Source organism: Orcinus orca, chromosome 18, assembly GCF_937001465.1.
Source record: "Orcinus orca chromosome 18, mOrcOrc1.1, whole genome shotgun sequence".
In the NCBI taxonomy this organism is placed as follows: Eukaryota; Metazoa; Chordata; class Mammalia; order Artiodactyla; family Delphinidae; genus Orcinus; species Orcinus orca.
Genome location: NC_064576.1, coordinates 58,538,391 through 58,552,680, shown reverse-complemented (window position 1 = coordinate 58,552,680; position 14,290 = coordinate 58,538,391). Strand labels below are relative to the sequence as shown.

Sequence of the window (14,290 nt, the reverse complement as noted above, 5' to 3'; positions counted from 1 at the left end):
TTACACACACGTGTTTTGCATTTTTTCCAGATCTTAACATTTTCATAGGCCCTTCAGAACACCAAAAGGTCCCCACCTGCCACCCCACCTCAGACCTTTTGAGGGAAAGCAATTTGGAGTTCCGTCTCTGTTACGGTTTGGCTACACGTCATAAAGAGCATCTACAGAAGCATAAGCAAAGGCCAGAGAAAATGGCGGCCAGGATATCTCCCAGCTGGGAGCCCCTTCACACTCCAGACGAGGGAAGAAGTGGAAATGAGAGACAGGCCCCCCATCCCACCCTAATGAGGTTTATCTAGGGTCTCATACAAGAAAAGTGTTAGGTTGGATCACGTGAAACTGTACTTTCTGAAGGCCAAAGGTAGCTAACTATCAACCTTCTCATGTTTCAACCTAATAATTCAATGAGTGTCCTTGAATCTGACCCATCCATAGCATCACTTCTCCGAGGAGGCACAGTGAAGGGAAGAGGGTGTACTAGTTTCCTAGGGTGACTCAAACAGAAACGTATTGTTTCACAGTTCTGGAAGCCAGAAGGCCGAAATAAAAGCATCGGCAGGGTCGGTTCCTTCTGAAGGCCGTGAGGGAGAGTCTGCTCCATGTCTGTCTCCCAACTTCTGGTGTTTTGCTGACAATCCTTTGCATTCCTCATCTTGATAGATGCACCACCCAATTTCTACCTTAATCTTCATGTGATGTGATTCCTGTGTGTTTCTCTCTGCACCCTAATTTCCCCTTTTTATAAGGTCACCAGTCATACTGGATTAGGGCTCATTCTCATGACCTTATTTTAACTCGATCATCAACAAAAACTAATTTCAAATAAGGTCACATTCACAGATACTGGGAATTAGGACTTCAACATCTTTTCCAGGAATACTCTTCAACTAAAGCCAGGGGTTGCGGATGGGTGGCGGGGAGAGTGGGATGTAATCTGTGATCTTAACCAAACGCTGTGCTGTTTTTCCCTTAATCAAATGTTAATTATATGATCACATCCCTGAACCTAGGGAGTCTCTGCTGACTTCTTTTATTAGTGACGTACACCATAAAATCCCTGGGAAAATTTCAGCCTAGAAAGAGTTGAAGTCAGGTAGGGCCAGACCTGGAATAGTGATATTTTATTCTAATAGAAGCTAAAAAAAAAAAGAAAAGAAAGACAGACCACCACTGGAATTCCTGACAATAAAAGTCAATTCCAGCAGCTTCTACCTCAAGCCAGTACAAGCCTGAAATGAGCTAAATTGTATGAGCTCATTACGTGTCTCTCTTATAGGCTAACAGAGGAGTCTAATTAAGTGTTAACAGAGTCTAAAAGCAATCGTAACAAGAGTACTAAAGGTATGGCTCACAGCCACGGAGAAATACCTAAGCCTTTGATATTTGTAACACCACCTGCTAGATGATTCTTACTCTCAGAGCATTGATCCTCCCGTCACACATCAGTTAATGAATGTTTCTGTCCTATTCACACCACGAGAGTTCAAGTTTGGCTAACATCTGTGAGCATCTCCTAAAAGATGCCACTGGGGGCCTTGCCACTTTCTCTCATTTAATCCTCACAACTCTGAGGGATAAACTTTCTTTGTTAGGAAAGAATCAAATCCCAGACTTGACACTGTGTCCAGAGCCCTCCCCCTACAATTTGATAACGTTCTGGAGGAAAATATATGTGCTACTGATGACCAGGCCCTTCTGGCTTAGTTCCTCAGGCTGGTTTCCCTTTAGTGTTCCAGGTTTAAAAGAAGGACCTCCAGGTGCTATTACAAAGGCAGATTTACTGGGACTGCAGACTACTTCTTCTAAACCTAACAGAAGAGGGGAATTGGGGAATCGTAGAACTAGCATAAAAGCTATGAAAAAGCTCTAGGAAAACAGAAGGTGATCAGGTCCACACATGGGACACACACAACCCAGAGGGGAAAAGCGCCGAGAGCCACAGACAGTGGAGTGGGCTCCCCCTTAGAGCCACTGCCCTTGGCAGGCACTGCTTGCCTGGTGACCAAACAGAGAAACAGCAACCTTGGCTGGTACCTCCTCCAGCCGGTGGGCTAAGTTCAGGCCAGGGCTGCAGCCTTCACAGCACATAAGAATCACCTGTGGAGTTTTAAAACCTTCTGTCCTAGGCCTCCCCTGGGGCTCAGACTATAGGTTCAGTCCAGGTGTCAGTATTTTAAAGCTCCGAGGTGGTTCCAGTGTGCTCCAAGGTCGAGAACCGCCCAATCAGAGCCCAGGGAAAGGGGAGCAGCGGCCAGCTGGCCCTCCGAGCTTTCTTTCCTCCTGCCTCTCCCAGCCCAAGGGATAGGGGACTGAGGGCTGGAGCAGCAGCCCACACAGGTGCCGTGGAGGCATTCAGGCAGGATGTGGGCAAGTGGGGGATCTTGGAGCCCACATTTTAATGCTAGAGGTCCTCCGCTCTAAGGTCCATCCTCCCCCCACACACCGAATAGAATCACCAGGAGGCCCACAGGCTAGGGCGTGAGCTGTAAAACCCCTTCTCCTGCTGTACACAATCAGCTGTGGCAGCTTAAATCCTCAGAACAAACTCCAGAAAAAAATACTTAGGCCTATGAGAAGCAAATCTATAAAGGAAATACTAGTAGCCCAACCTTTACCTGACAATTCAGAAGTAACACACCATACAAGGGAACAATAACAACCACACAGATTGACACAGGCAGTAATACTGGATGTAAAACAGATGACATAAGAATTCCCAAGACCTTTATGACAAAAAAGCCTTAAACTATTATAGACAAAATACGACTTAGCCAGTTAAAAAGATATAACATGTTCATATTGGGATAATTTGACATCGTAAATTGCAGAACTAAGATGTTAGTTTCCCCCCAAATTAAACCCACAGTTTCCAATTCAAATATCAAAAGGATTTGAGGAACTTACAAAGTTATTGTAAATGTTTATGGGAGAACAAGTCCATCACATCCGTAGCTTGTATGAGGAAGAGGAAGGACCAAGGACAAAATGCAGGGCTTCGGTCCCCTAGTCTCATGCTCATTTCACCCCAGGTGGCTACAGCTGTGAATTGCACTTTAATAACAATAAAGATGAAAAGCAAGGCTGCTTTTCATATTGTGGAACAGTTTTCTTCCTCACAGGAAGGTTTAAAAGTTCATACACGAGCTTGCATGGCATCAAAACTCATCAAGTTTTGACGAGTTTGCCGGGTGAATCTCACTCCAAATGAACAAAGGCAGTACCATCAAAACAGTGGGAGCAAAGGGTGCTGTGGACAAGCAAAGGCTGGAAAGGCCCCACTCTCTCGCTGACCCCCTGCATGTGCCTACTTACAGCAACACCCAAGTATCAGAGAAGGAACCGGTCCAGGCAATGTGTGTTCCCTGCCTGTTGCTACAGTAACAATTATCACAAACTTACGCAACACTTCTGCCAACTTAAAAAAAACAAAAAAAGTGTTACCTTCAAGTCTAGTTAGAAGTCCAAAATAGGTCTTACCGGGCCAAGTCAAGACGTCAGCAGGGCTGCGTTCCTTCCAGGGGCTGCGGGAAAGCATCACCTCGCCACCTTGCTCCAGCTTCCAGAGTCCACCGGCCGCCATCTTCTAAGACTGAATCACTCTGACCTGGCTCTTCCGCCTCCCTCTTCCTCCTTAAGAACGCTTGTGATTACAGTGAGCTCACCTGGAGGATCCAGGATCCCCGCCCTGTTTGAAGGTCAACTGATAGGCATCCTTAATTCTCATCTGCAACCTTAAGTACCCTTTGCTGTGAAATACAACGTATTCAGGTTCCCGGAGTTAGATGTGAGCATTTCAGGGGATCATTATTCTGTCCCCCACAAAATGTATCAGTTTAAGAATTTAGTGGGCCGGAGCCGATTAAACAGTACCTTTGCTACTGTCACGAAGTTTAGAAAAGCAGTGAGCGTATCATCAAGAAGTTCACAGTTTACTTAACCGGATCCACCACTACCCCACATGCCCAAAATGTTGTTAAAAGGAGGGTTTCTCTCTCTCCCACTTGCTCTAAAACCATCCTACCCTTGTAAACTGGACAACTGAGCAATTTTTCAGAAGTTCCTGTTTCCATTGTATGAAAGTTGTCTTTTGTCTATGTGAAAGTATTCTTTTGGTCTGACTTATTCTAAGAATTGCTTCAATTTTAACACGTATGTAACTAGCAAATTACCTTCTCCCCAGAATACTAATGTGTTTTGTGGTGTGTGTGTGCACGTGCGTGTGTGTGCACGTGTTTTAACCTGAATACACAATTCATCAAAAAGCTCATCCTTTTATCATTTCCCTGCCTTTCCTTAAAATTAACTGGCTCATTAAATTTTTGACTGTGACTTGTGTCTCTTGATGTGTTTTTAAAGTATAAACTGCTTCCATGTTCTAAGAAACGCACTCTCCAGGAGATATGGAACTATGAAGCTGTGAAGCTGTGATTTTATCAGGAGGCACATACACACACTCTCTCTCTCTCTCTCTCTCTCACACACACACACACACACAAATGTAGCCTTTGTATATCCAGGTTCAATGGTCCAGAATCATTTTTGTGTTACAGAGTTTTGTGGGATTACCTTTCCCCTGAAAGTTTTTCATAGTCAGAAGGACATAAACTTTTGCATTCATTTTCAGAGGGTTTCTGCCCCACCCCCATCCATGAAATCATCTAAAGGTTAACTTGGAAGGAAAACATTCAACCTCAGCGCAGGTGCAGGATATCAATCAGCTGAGAACCAGGGAAAGAGAATGAGTGTAAAAAAATAGTGGAGGAAATTGTAATTTTGAAAATGTTAAAACTGTTCATGTTAATGTAAAAATGTCAAATTAAAAAAACTGGGAGATGTGCATTAAAGACTTATAGTAGATAATTCCTCCTTAACTTTAAGCTCCTGAACGACCGGTTCCATATCGTATCTCTTCATTTTTGTTTCTCTCTTATGGAAAGCCATGACTGGCCTTCCCGTGAATAGCATCGAAATGGCTCTCAATGTGAAACTGATATACAAAGAAAGAAGGAGGCTTGCACTCATCAGCATGTTTCATAGCTAGGGCCCAGCATGAATTTCAGGATCCATACCTGATGATGCAGAATCCGGGAGTGATGTGATTTGTTAAGTAGCAGATTTGCTGAAATGAGGTAGTTTGACCCCTCGAGCCTGCATGCCTGACGGCTGAACTGTGCTGAAACCACAGAGCAAAGAAACATACACACTCTGGAGCCAGACTGGCTGCATCTCAAAATCCTAGTTCCTCCACTTACTGTGTGACCTTAGGCAAGTTACTTAACCTCTCAGTGCCTCAAGTTTTTCATCAGCAAATGGAGATAATAATAGTACGTATCTCACAGGGTTGCTGTGAAAATTAAGTGAGCTAATTTGTGTAAAGCACTTAGGACAGTGCTTAGAACATAGAAAATATCATACAACTATTTGCTACTACTATTACATTATTATTATTATTACCATCCCTACCACCACTACATAGTGTCCCTAAAGAAGCATTAGGCTGTAAAGATGATGGATCTTATTAACTGCAGGGTATTAGAGAAAGGCTACTATCTCTTGGAAGCCTTCATATTTAATAGCTTTGCCTTTATCACCTACAAAGACCTAATTTGACTAGAATTTCTAGTGCCCCAAATGACCTATATTTGGGCAACCTCTTGCCCTTACCCCTATAACCGAGGTAATGAGAAACTCTATTATCTAATCATAATTGCTTTCTGCTCTTCTTCATATGTCCCAAAGGCCTCTGAATTTGCTTGTTCATTTATTCCACGAATCTTTCTTTATTTTTTAATGCTTAGATACTGTGTGGCAGGCACTATCTTGGGAGAAGTCCCTGATTTTTATGGCGTTTACATTCATGGAAAAAGACAAACAATAAACAAGCAAATAAATAGACCAATAGAAAAATTCATATAATGACAAGTGCTATAAAGAAAACAAATCAGGGAAATGTGCTCTAGAGTGACTCAGGCAGGGTGAACAAGGGCTAATTGAGGTTAAGGTGTCAGGAAAGGGCTCACTACGGAGAGGGAATTAAAACTGATGCTGAATGATAAAGAAGGAGCCAGTCATGGGAACATGGAGGACACGTTCCTGGCAGTGGGAACAGCAAGTCCTAAGTCCTCTGTGGAAACCAGCTGATGGGGTTGAAGGATCAGAAAGAAGCCAGTGCAGCTCAGGCAATTCATCAAGAAGCGATGAGATGAGTGTTGGGAGACGAGGAAAGAGAGGGAGGCTGGGCTGATAAGAGAAGGCCTTGCAGCCAAGGTAAGGAGGTAGACGTCATTCTAAGTGCAATGGGTGATCTCTGAAGGGTTCAAGCAAAGGGTTACATGGGTAAGGGTGGACACAGTGAGAGCAGTGGGGAAGCTCTTGCAGTAATCCAGGTGTGAATCTTAATGGCTTGGAGTGTAGAGATGGATGGTAGTGCCATTAACTAGGACGGGGAAAGTGGAGAAAGTTGGTGGAGCGGTGAGGGATGCAATCCAGAGCTCTGTTGTGGCCGTGTAAAGTTAGGATGCCTATTAGAGACATCCACGTTGCAAGGCCAAGTAGGCAACTACATATTTGTTTATTGCTTATTAAAGAATTATTTGTGACCTTGAATAGGATACTTGTATTGAAGAGCCCTGAGAGTGAAGTCTCGTTATATCAGTGGCAATGCACAACCCTTTTGTTTGTTTTCCACTTCTATCTCCTGTTTCTATTCCTACCTCCAGTGTATAAGATCCCACATAATATTCATTTGCGTCTCAAGGCTCTTGACCCATGAACATTCTTAATCCCTAAAACACAAAAAAGTATTAGTTATAAAGTGAAAGCAGTGAAGGAGCTAACCAAACATTCTGATGTAGTCAAAGGACTACTAGCCTAGGGACCACGAGGCCAAGGTCACGACAAAAAGTGAGGTATAGGGGGTGCCGGGTGGTGGTGGGATGAATTGGGAGATTGGGATTGACATATATACACTAATATGTATTAAATATGTAACTAATAAGAACCTGCTATATAAAAAAAATTTAATTAAAAAAAAACCCATATAACCCCAGACTAACCATGAGAAGGACATCAGACAAATACCAATTGAAACTCACTCTACAAAATATTTGACCAGTACTCCGCAAACTGTCAAGGTCATCAAATATAAGGAACGTCTGACAAACTGCCAGAGCCGTGAGAAGCCAAAGAGATATGACCCCAAAATGTAGTGTGGGGTGCTGGATGGGATCCTGGAACAGGAAGAGGACAGTGGGTAAAAACTGAAAAGATGGGAATCAGGCATGAACTTACAATAATGTATCCATATTGATTCCCTAATTGTAATAAACATACCACAGTAATGTAGTGTCTGTAACAGGGGAAACTGGGTGTGGGTATATGAGAACTCTCTGTACTATCAGCACATTTTTTTTGTAAATCTAAAGTTCTTAAAAAGTAAAACTTAAAAAAAAAAAGGTACAGAAGAAAACAAATGATTCCTAGGCTTGACTCCTGGCTCATTCCTTTACTAACTGAAAAACCTAGAGCCAATTATAGAATCTTTTGGAACCTCAGTTTTCTTCCCCTGTAAAATGGGGATAATAATTCCTGGCTCATTTGTGCCTTGTGAGGATGAAATTTGCTAACATCTGTGAACACCTACACAGTGCCTATACTATCTATGGTGGACATCTGTAAATATAGGTTTTTTTCTCACTCTTTTTACTTACTATCTCTCTACCTTTGTTCATCAAATGTAAAAAGAAGATGCTTCACTAGATGATCATTAAGCTCTATTTCAGCTCTTTAAAAACCAGTAAACCATCCTCTTGATAACAACTGGATAAACTTCTTGGTTAAAGCTACTTTTTAACCCAATATTAGTACATCTTTCTGCAAGCTTTGGTCACATTTAGATTAGGGAAGATGCAGCGTTCAGAAGCAGGCATTAGACCAGAGAAATGTCTCTCCAAATGTTGCAAAAAAATTTTTTTTAACACCTTTATTGGAGTATAATTGCTTTACAATGTTGTGTTAGTTTCTGCTGTATAACAAAGTGAATCAGCTATACGTATAGCTATATCCCCATATCCCCTCCCTCTTGCGTCTCCCTCCCACCTTCCCTATCCCACCCCTCTAGGTGGTCACAAAGCACCGAGCTGATCTCCCTGTGCTATGCGGCTGCTTCCCACTAGCTATCTATTTTACATTTGGTAGTGTATACATGTCAATGCTACTCTCTCACTTCATCCCAGGTTACCCTTCCCCCTCCCCATGTCCTCAAGTCCATTATCTATGTCTGTCTCTTTATTCCTATCCTGCCCCCAGGTTCATCAGAACCACTTTTTTTAGATTCCATATATATATGTTAGCATACGGTATTTGTTTTTCTCTTTCTGACTTACTTCACTCTGTATGACAGACATGAGGTCCATCCACCTCACTACAAATAACTCAACTTCATTTCTTTTTATGGCTGAGTAATATTCCACTGTATATATGTGCCACATCTTCTTTATCCATTCATCTGTCGATGGACACTTAGGTTGCTTCCATGTCCTGGCTATGGTAAATAGAGCTGCAATGAACATTGTAGTAAATGACTCTTTTTGAATTATGGTTTTCTCAGGGTATATGCCCAGTAGTGGGATTGCTGGGTCGTATGGTAGCTCTGTTTTTAGTTTTTTATGGAGCCTCCATACTGTTCTCCATAGTGGCTGTATCAATTTACATTCCCACCAACAGTTGTTACAAAAATTTTATCTCCCCCAACATCAGTAAAATTTCAGGGTAGGAATAACCTTGTAGAAGTTAGAGTAAATGAAATCTCACAGAGTGGTACTTTTAGTAGCACTTGCTGAAAACACAGTCTAGGAGAATCAAAACCCAAAGCTCTTCATCTCAGAATCCCTTAAACTGGCTGGGAAGTTTGGAGGTCTGGGCCAACCAGATGGATGGGGGATAAGAGTGGGAAGCTGTTAAGAAGCTTCTAGTATCCTACCAGCTCAAAGAGAGAGGGGCTAAGACAGGAGGGCCATACAGAAGACCAGCTCAGGTTAAAAACGGGAGTCACTAGTTAGGGACTTTCTGTGTCCCCCTCCTCCAGGGACACCTGTCAGAACAAGAGCTTATCCACCTGTGTGGCAGCAGCACTGATCTGAGTCCAAGGGGAGTGCATCTGCAACCCACGCTGAGAAAGACGCTGCTTGATCAAAGGACTTAGGAACAAAAATTAAAATGTGTTTGAGCCTTATGGTAGAAACAGCGTCGGTTTATCAGGACAGGGACAGTGACCCCAAGGACGAGGCCAAGATGAGAAGCCTATAAGAGATGTGAATATAGAAGAATCCACCGCAAAACACTTTTTAAAGCTTCAAACCTATGCCAAGCTAATTGAAAAATGAAAACTCGGTCTGGCCCAGAGATCTGTTTGGTTTGACTTGCACAATGTGTTTTTTCTTAATTGAACCCAATTGTCCTGTTCAGTTTTCCAAGCACCACTCTCCTGTCATCTTATACCCCAACCCATAACCCAGCTATATGACTACATTAGTCCCGTATGCATTCAGGTTCACAGCTACTGGTATGTAATTTCCAGACTGATTTACTTTTAAGTATTAGATACTTGAACATATGCCGACTGCAGGGTTGACGGAGAAAGAGAACAATCGTAGGGAAAAGAGGAAAATAGGAAAAGGCTAGAAATTCCAGCCTTGCCATCTTTGGACGAGGCATCTCCCCACACCGAGCCCAATTAAAACAGCTGCAAATCGGCCATACCTAGGTCCAGTGAAATGGGTACCCGCCGTAGTCATAGCTGCCTGTCTCTTTCAACTAGCCTTTCTATATTTGGAGAAATTCCCGAGAGGCAGAACTCAAATTCCCAGCCTTCCTGGTAGCTAGGACATTGGCTCATGGTCTAGGTTCCTCCAAAGACCATGGCAAAACTGTGGTTCCTGGCAAAACTGTGATGTGGAAAAGGGCAAAGTGAACAAATATGATGTCTTTGCCTGATGGCTGGGCCATCAGGTTCCCAGTGGCTGCATGATTGATCCCCTAGTAAAGAAGTGACACTGACGAGGCAGGAGGCTCTGATGCTCAGTGGACAAAGAAAAGAGCAGAAGTTTCCACATCAGACCAGGTCGGCAATGCAATTTTACTCCTGGAATTTTAGCCTGGAGCCCAGCCCTCTCAAGAATTCTTTGAACTACTCAGTATCATTTTATTAAACTCATTTTCTGCTAAATCAGCCCAATCAGCTTCTATTGCTTGAAACCCAAATCCATGACTGATAAAGCAAGCAGTGGTAGATCCATCTTGGAGAACCTTTCACTGGGGCTGCCTTGGGAGAAAGCCATTCGTGCTGATTTCCACGAATCCCAGCACCTGTGAAAGAAGCCCCAGACGTCCTCAGGCCGCCCTTGTTCCCGCAGAGGAAGTGCACAGGAGAAAACTCTTTTATATCCTTGCTCTGTGAATCCTAACATGTACTTTCTGAAGTCATATCACATTGCACACCCATTACTCAGTACTCGTGGCAGTTGACTTAATTGTCACCATCTGCAGAAGAGGTCATTAAATTTTCACCACTTGCTACTTAGTTGTGGAAAATGTCAGAGCAGAGGAGTCTGTTCTCAGCCAGTCTAGGAGATGGTCTTGCTTTACATGGCCCTTGTAGTGACTAGTGAACTGGTTCCCTCTTCTCAGACCTCTGTGCAAAAGAGGCAAGCAAGACAGATTTTAAGCTAAGCTGCAAGGATGACAGCAAGCTGGTCTGCACACTAAGAAAGGCTGTCGAACATTCTTCTCTATTATTTCTGTCTGCTAGACAATTCTGTATTTACTATAACCAGTAGAGCAATTCTCATGTATAGTCCTCATGAGAATCCTTTAATGGGGATACTATTAAATCCTCCTTTTTTTTTTTTTTTTTTTTTTTTTTTTTTTTCGGTACGCGGGCCTCTCACTGTTGTGGCCTCTCCCGCTGCGGAGCACAGGCTCCGGACGCGCAGGCTCAGCGGCCATGGCTCACGGGCCCAGCCACTCCGCGGCACGTGAGATCTTCCCGGACCGGGGCACGAACCCGTGTCCCCTGCATCGTCAGGCGGACTCTCAACCACTGCGCCACCAGGGATAGCCCAAATCCCCCATTTTATGGGAGAAAAAGCTCAGACACATTAGGTGGCTTGCTTAAGGTCATAGGGGATCCAAACTTGAGTTTTCTGATTCGAAGCTGGTGGCTTTTTCTTCTACACGTCAGTGGCTTGCAGTGTGGGTTCCAGGGATCTCCGGGATGCTTTCGGGAAGCCAAGGAGGTCAATACTATTTTAATAATAATAATAGTAATAATAATATCCAAAGTAAAGGAGATCACTATCTCAAAGAGCTATCTACACCCCCATGTTCTTCACAGCATTATTCACAATAGCCAAGATATGGAAACACCTGAGTGTCCACTGATGAATGGATAAAGAAAATATGGTGTATATGTATTTGTGTCCTGCCTTTTGTGACAACATGGATGGACCTTGAAGGCACTATGCTAAGTGAATAAATCAGACAGAGAAGGACAAATACTGTATGATTTCACTTATATGTGGAATCTATACAAACCGAGTAAAATGATGGTTAGCAACCCCAGGGTTGGGGGAAATGAGGGTGCAAACTTTTGGTTCTAAGACGAATAAGTCCTGGACTCTAAGGTACAGCGTGGTGACTATAGTTAACAATACTTACTGTATACTTGAATGTTTCTATGAGCGTAGAGCTTTAATGTTCTCACTGTAACAACAACAAAATGGTAATTATGTGAGGTAAAGGATGTGTTAACTAACCTTATTGTGGTAAACATTTCGCAAAATATATGTGCATCAAATCGTCACATTGTACACCTTAAACATACACAACGGTATATGTCAAATATATATCAGTAAAGCTGGGAAAATATAAAGTGTCATTTGCCCTCTTCCGTTTCATCCTTTTATGAGGGTGCAGGGGAATCTTCCAGAGGATACCTGACATGCAATATAACAGACTGAAGCAGAAGCATATGTGAGAATCCAGCTGTCTTCTATTAAGCCAAACACTAAAGAGATTTTCAAAACTGCAAAACAGTGCCACTGTTTTGTTCTGGAAAACATAAGTATTTTTCATAAAAAATATTATTTATGTTAATATATGATGGGTTTATTCGTTTCATTTTAAAATGGATTGATAACTTATCTTCAGTGTTCACAGCTTTCATTTCTAATACGGCAAATATTTATAGATGTAACCCACAGAAACAAAAACGCTTTGGAGTCCCCAGTAATTTTTCAATGTGTAAAAGAGTCTTGAGACCAAAATGTTTGAGAACTGCTATCCTGCATTATAGCTGCCTTAAAAAAATATATCCAGGGTAGATACAGATTTACCTTGATTGCATTTTAACAATTTGATGCCAGTGCTAAACCTAGATTTTCTGTTTACACCTCATATGTTCTTCCTCCTAGTCTTGCTTTGGATTGATGAGTTTGTGAACGACAGCCGAAAATCTTGAACTGTAGTGATTATAGACTCAAGCAGCTTCTTCCTCTCGATTCCTAAAGTACCTAGTTCACTATATGTTCGATTAATATTTGATCACTGGATGAATGACTAAAACAGTTGCTGTCACAGACAGAGGACCTTCTTGAGGCCTCTGATGAGCATATGTGCTTACTCCTGAGTTCAGTTGCCTGCCAAACCCAGCTCAACTCAGCCCCAGCAACGCCAAGTGCACTTCGGCCCCGGATGTACAGCGATCGTATACCTGTCTCCGTGCCTTTGGACCTGACCCCTGTCCAGAGTCTATTCACCCAAAAGACCCAGCTTAGCCATCCTGTCCCCTACACAACTCTTTCCTGGAGACACTAACCCACAATGATCATCACATTCTGACATCGTGTAGGAGTGTTTATCCCCGTCACCTGTTTTGCCTGTTGATCTCATTCTATCCTGCACTGCTGTCTTTCTAAATCACCTGTGTCTATTTCATTTTCCCTACAAGATCTTAGACTTCACGAAGGTTCTCAAAGGTCTTCTGTGGTACCCACAGAATCAAGCATAGTGCCAAGTTAATAATAATCACTTTGAACTTAAGAGTTTACAAAATAATTGACACATCACCTCACTGTTTTCTCACCAAAGCCCTGTAGGTAAATTAGGGAAGGCCTCTTTTTATTATCTCCACCTTCCAGAGGGAGGCTTTAAAACTCAGCAGCCTAAGGTCACTCAGCTAGTGATGGTGCAAACCTGTGTCTTGTGATGCCCTAGTCTGTGCTTTCCCCACTGTATCATGCTCTAGTTTCCTAATACATACCTATTTAATTTACTTGAAAGAGAGCTTTGAGAAAAACAACAGCTCTAGATCTATGAGTTAGGACAGTCAGGAATAAACCCAGGTCTCCTGATTCTCTCTCAGGTGCTGCATTTCACAGCCATCTTTTCCCTTGTGATTTTAGCTGTTAAGGTAGTCAGCACAGCACATGTGCTGGTTAATCCTATACATAGTTCTCTCACAAGGTATACATGTTAAGTGTCACATAAATATCAGTTTTCCCTCTTTCTGCCCTATGTGGCTAATTGGTAACCTCATTTACTCATTTGGTTTTTGGGCAAAAATGAAGGAAAATATTCTGAGATAATCCAGAAATGCAAGTTGTGTCTATAAAATTGATTATACTTTACCTTTATAATCCCTTATCTTTTCTCTTCTTCTCATTCATTTGCTCACTAATCCCACAAGCATTTACTAAGCTCCAAGTATGAACAGAGCTGCATGATGCTGGAGGGACCTGCCATAAGTAAAAGAAATGATATCCCTGCCATTAATGAGATTATCATCACATGGTTGAAATGACATTTCTAGAGAAAAATTCTAAGGCATTAGAAGTGTGAGTTAGCTCAGTGTAAATTATTTATGGAGGTGATGAAGGACTAGAGAGTAAGAAAAAAGGAGTTCTTATTACAGAGAGAAATAATTTGGGGAACGCTTCATACAAGGGATGTCTTGAAAGAAGGATGTCATGAGATATGTCTCAAAAGAAACGTAGAATATGGTCTGGGAACATGATCTCCATCTACAGCCTCCAGACCACCCCCAAATAATCAAACAGTCAAATTAAAAACAAATGTAGCCACAAGACAGGTTGCCTGGCTCCCCACACCCAGCCAGCTGCCACCCCTAGGTCCTTGCTACAGAGAAATTCTGGAGTTCACCATGGGCTGGTAGAGCGTTTCAGGGGAATGGGTGGCATCAGAACTGGTCCAGGGCAAAATGAAAAAGTGAGTC

At 42.5% G+C, this 14,290-nt stretch overlaps 1 protein-coding gene and 1 long non-coding RNA gene across 2 annotated transcripts in view; one reads left to right on the top strand and one right to left on the bottom strand.

The window, feature by feature from the left end:
• The window catches only part of HTR2A (5-hydroxytryptamine receptor 2A), a 59,874-nt gene that overhangs the window by 33,896 nt on the left and 11,688 nt on the right, over positions 1-14,290 (top strand). The gene's annotated exons all lie outside the window — the stretch shown is intronic.
• LOC117203100 (uncharacterized) overlaps positions 7,956-14,290 on the bottom strand; it is a 39,768-nt gene continuing 33,433 nt past the window's right edge. Inside the window, exon 4 of the long non-coding RNA XR_007473058.1 lies at positions 7,956-13,793. This is a non-coding gene — a long non-coding RNA (uncharacterized LOC117203100). The remainder of the gene's footprint in view (positions 13,794-14,290) is intronic.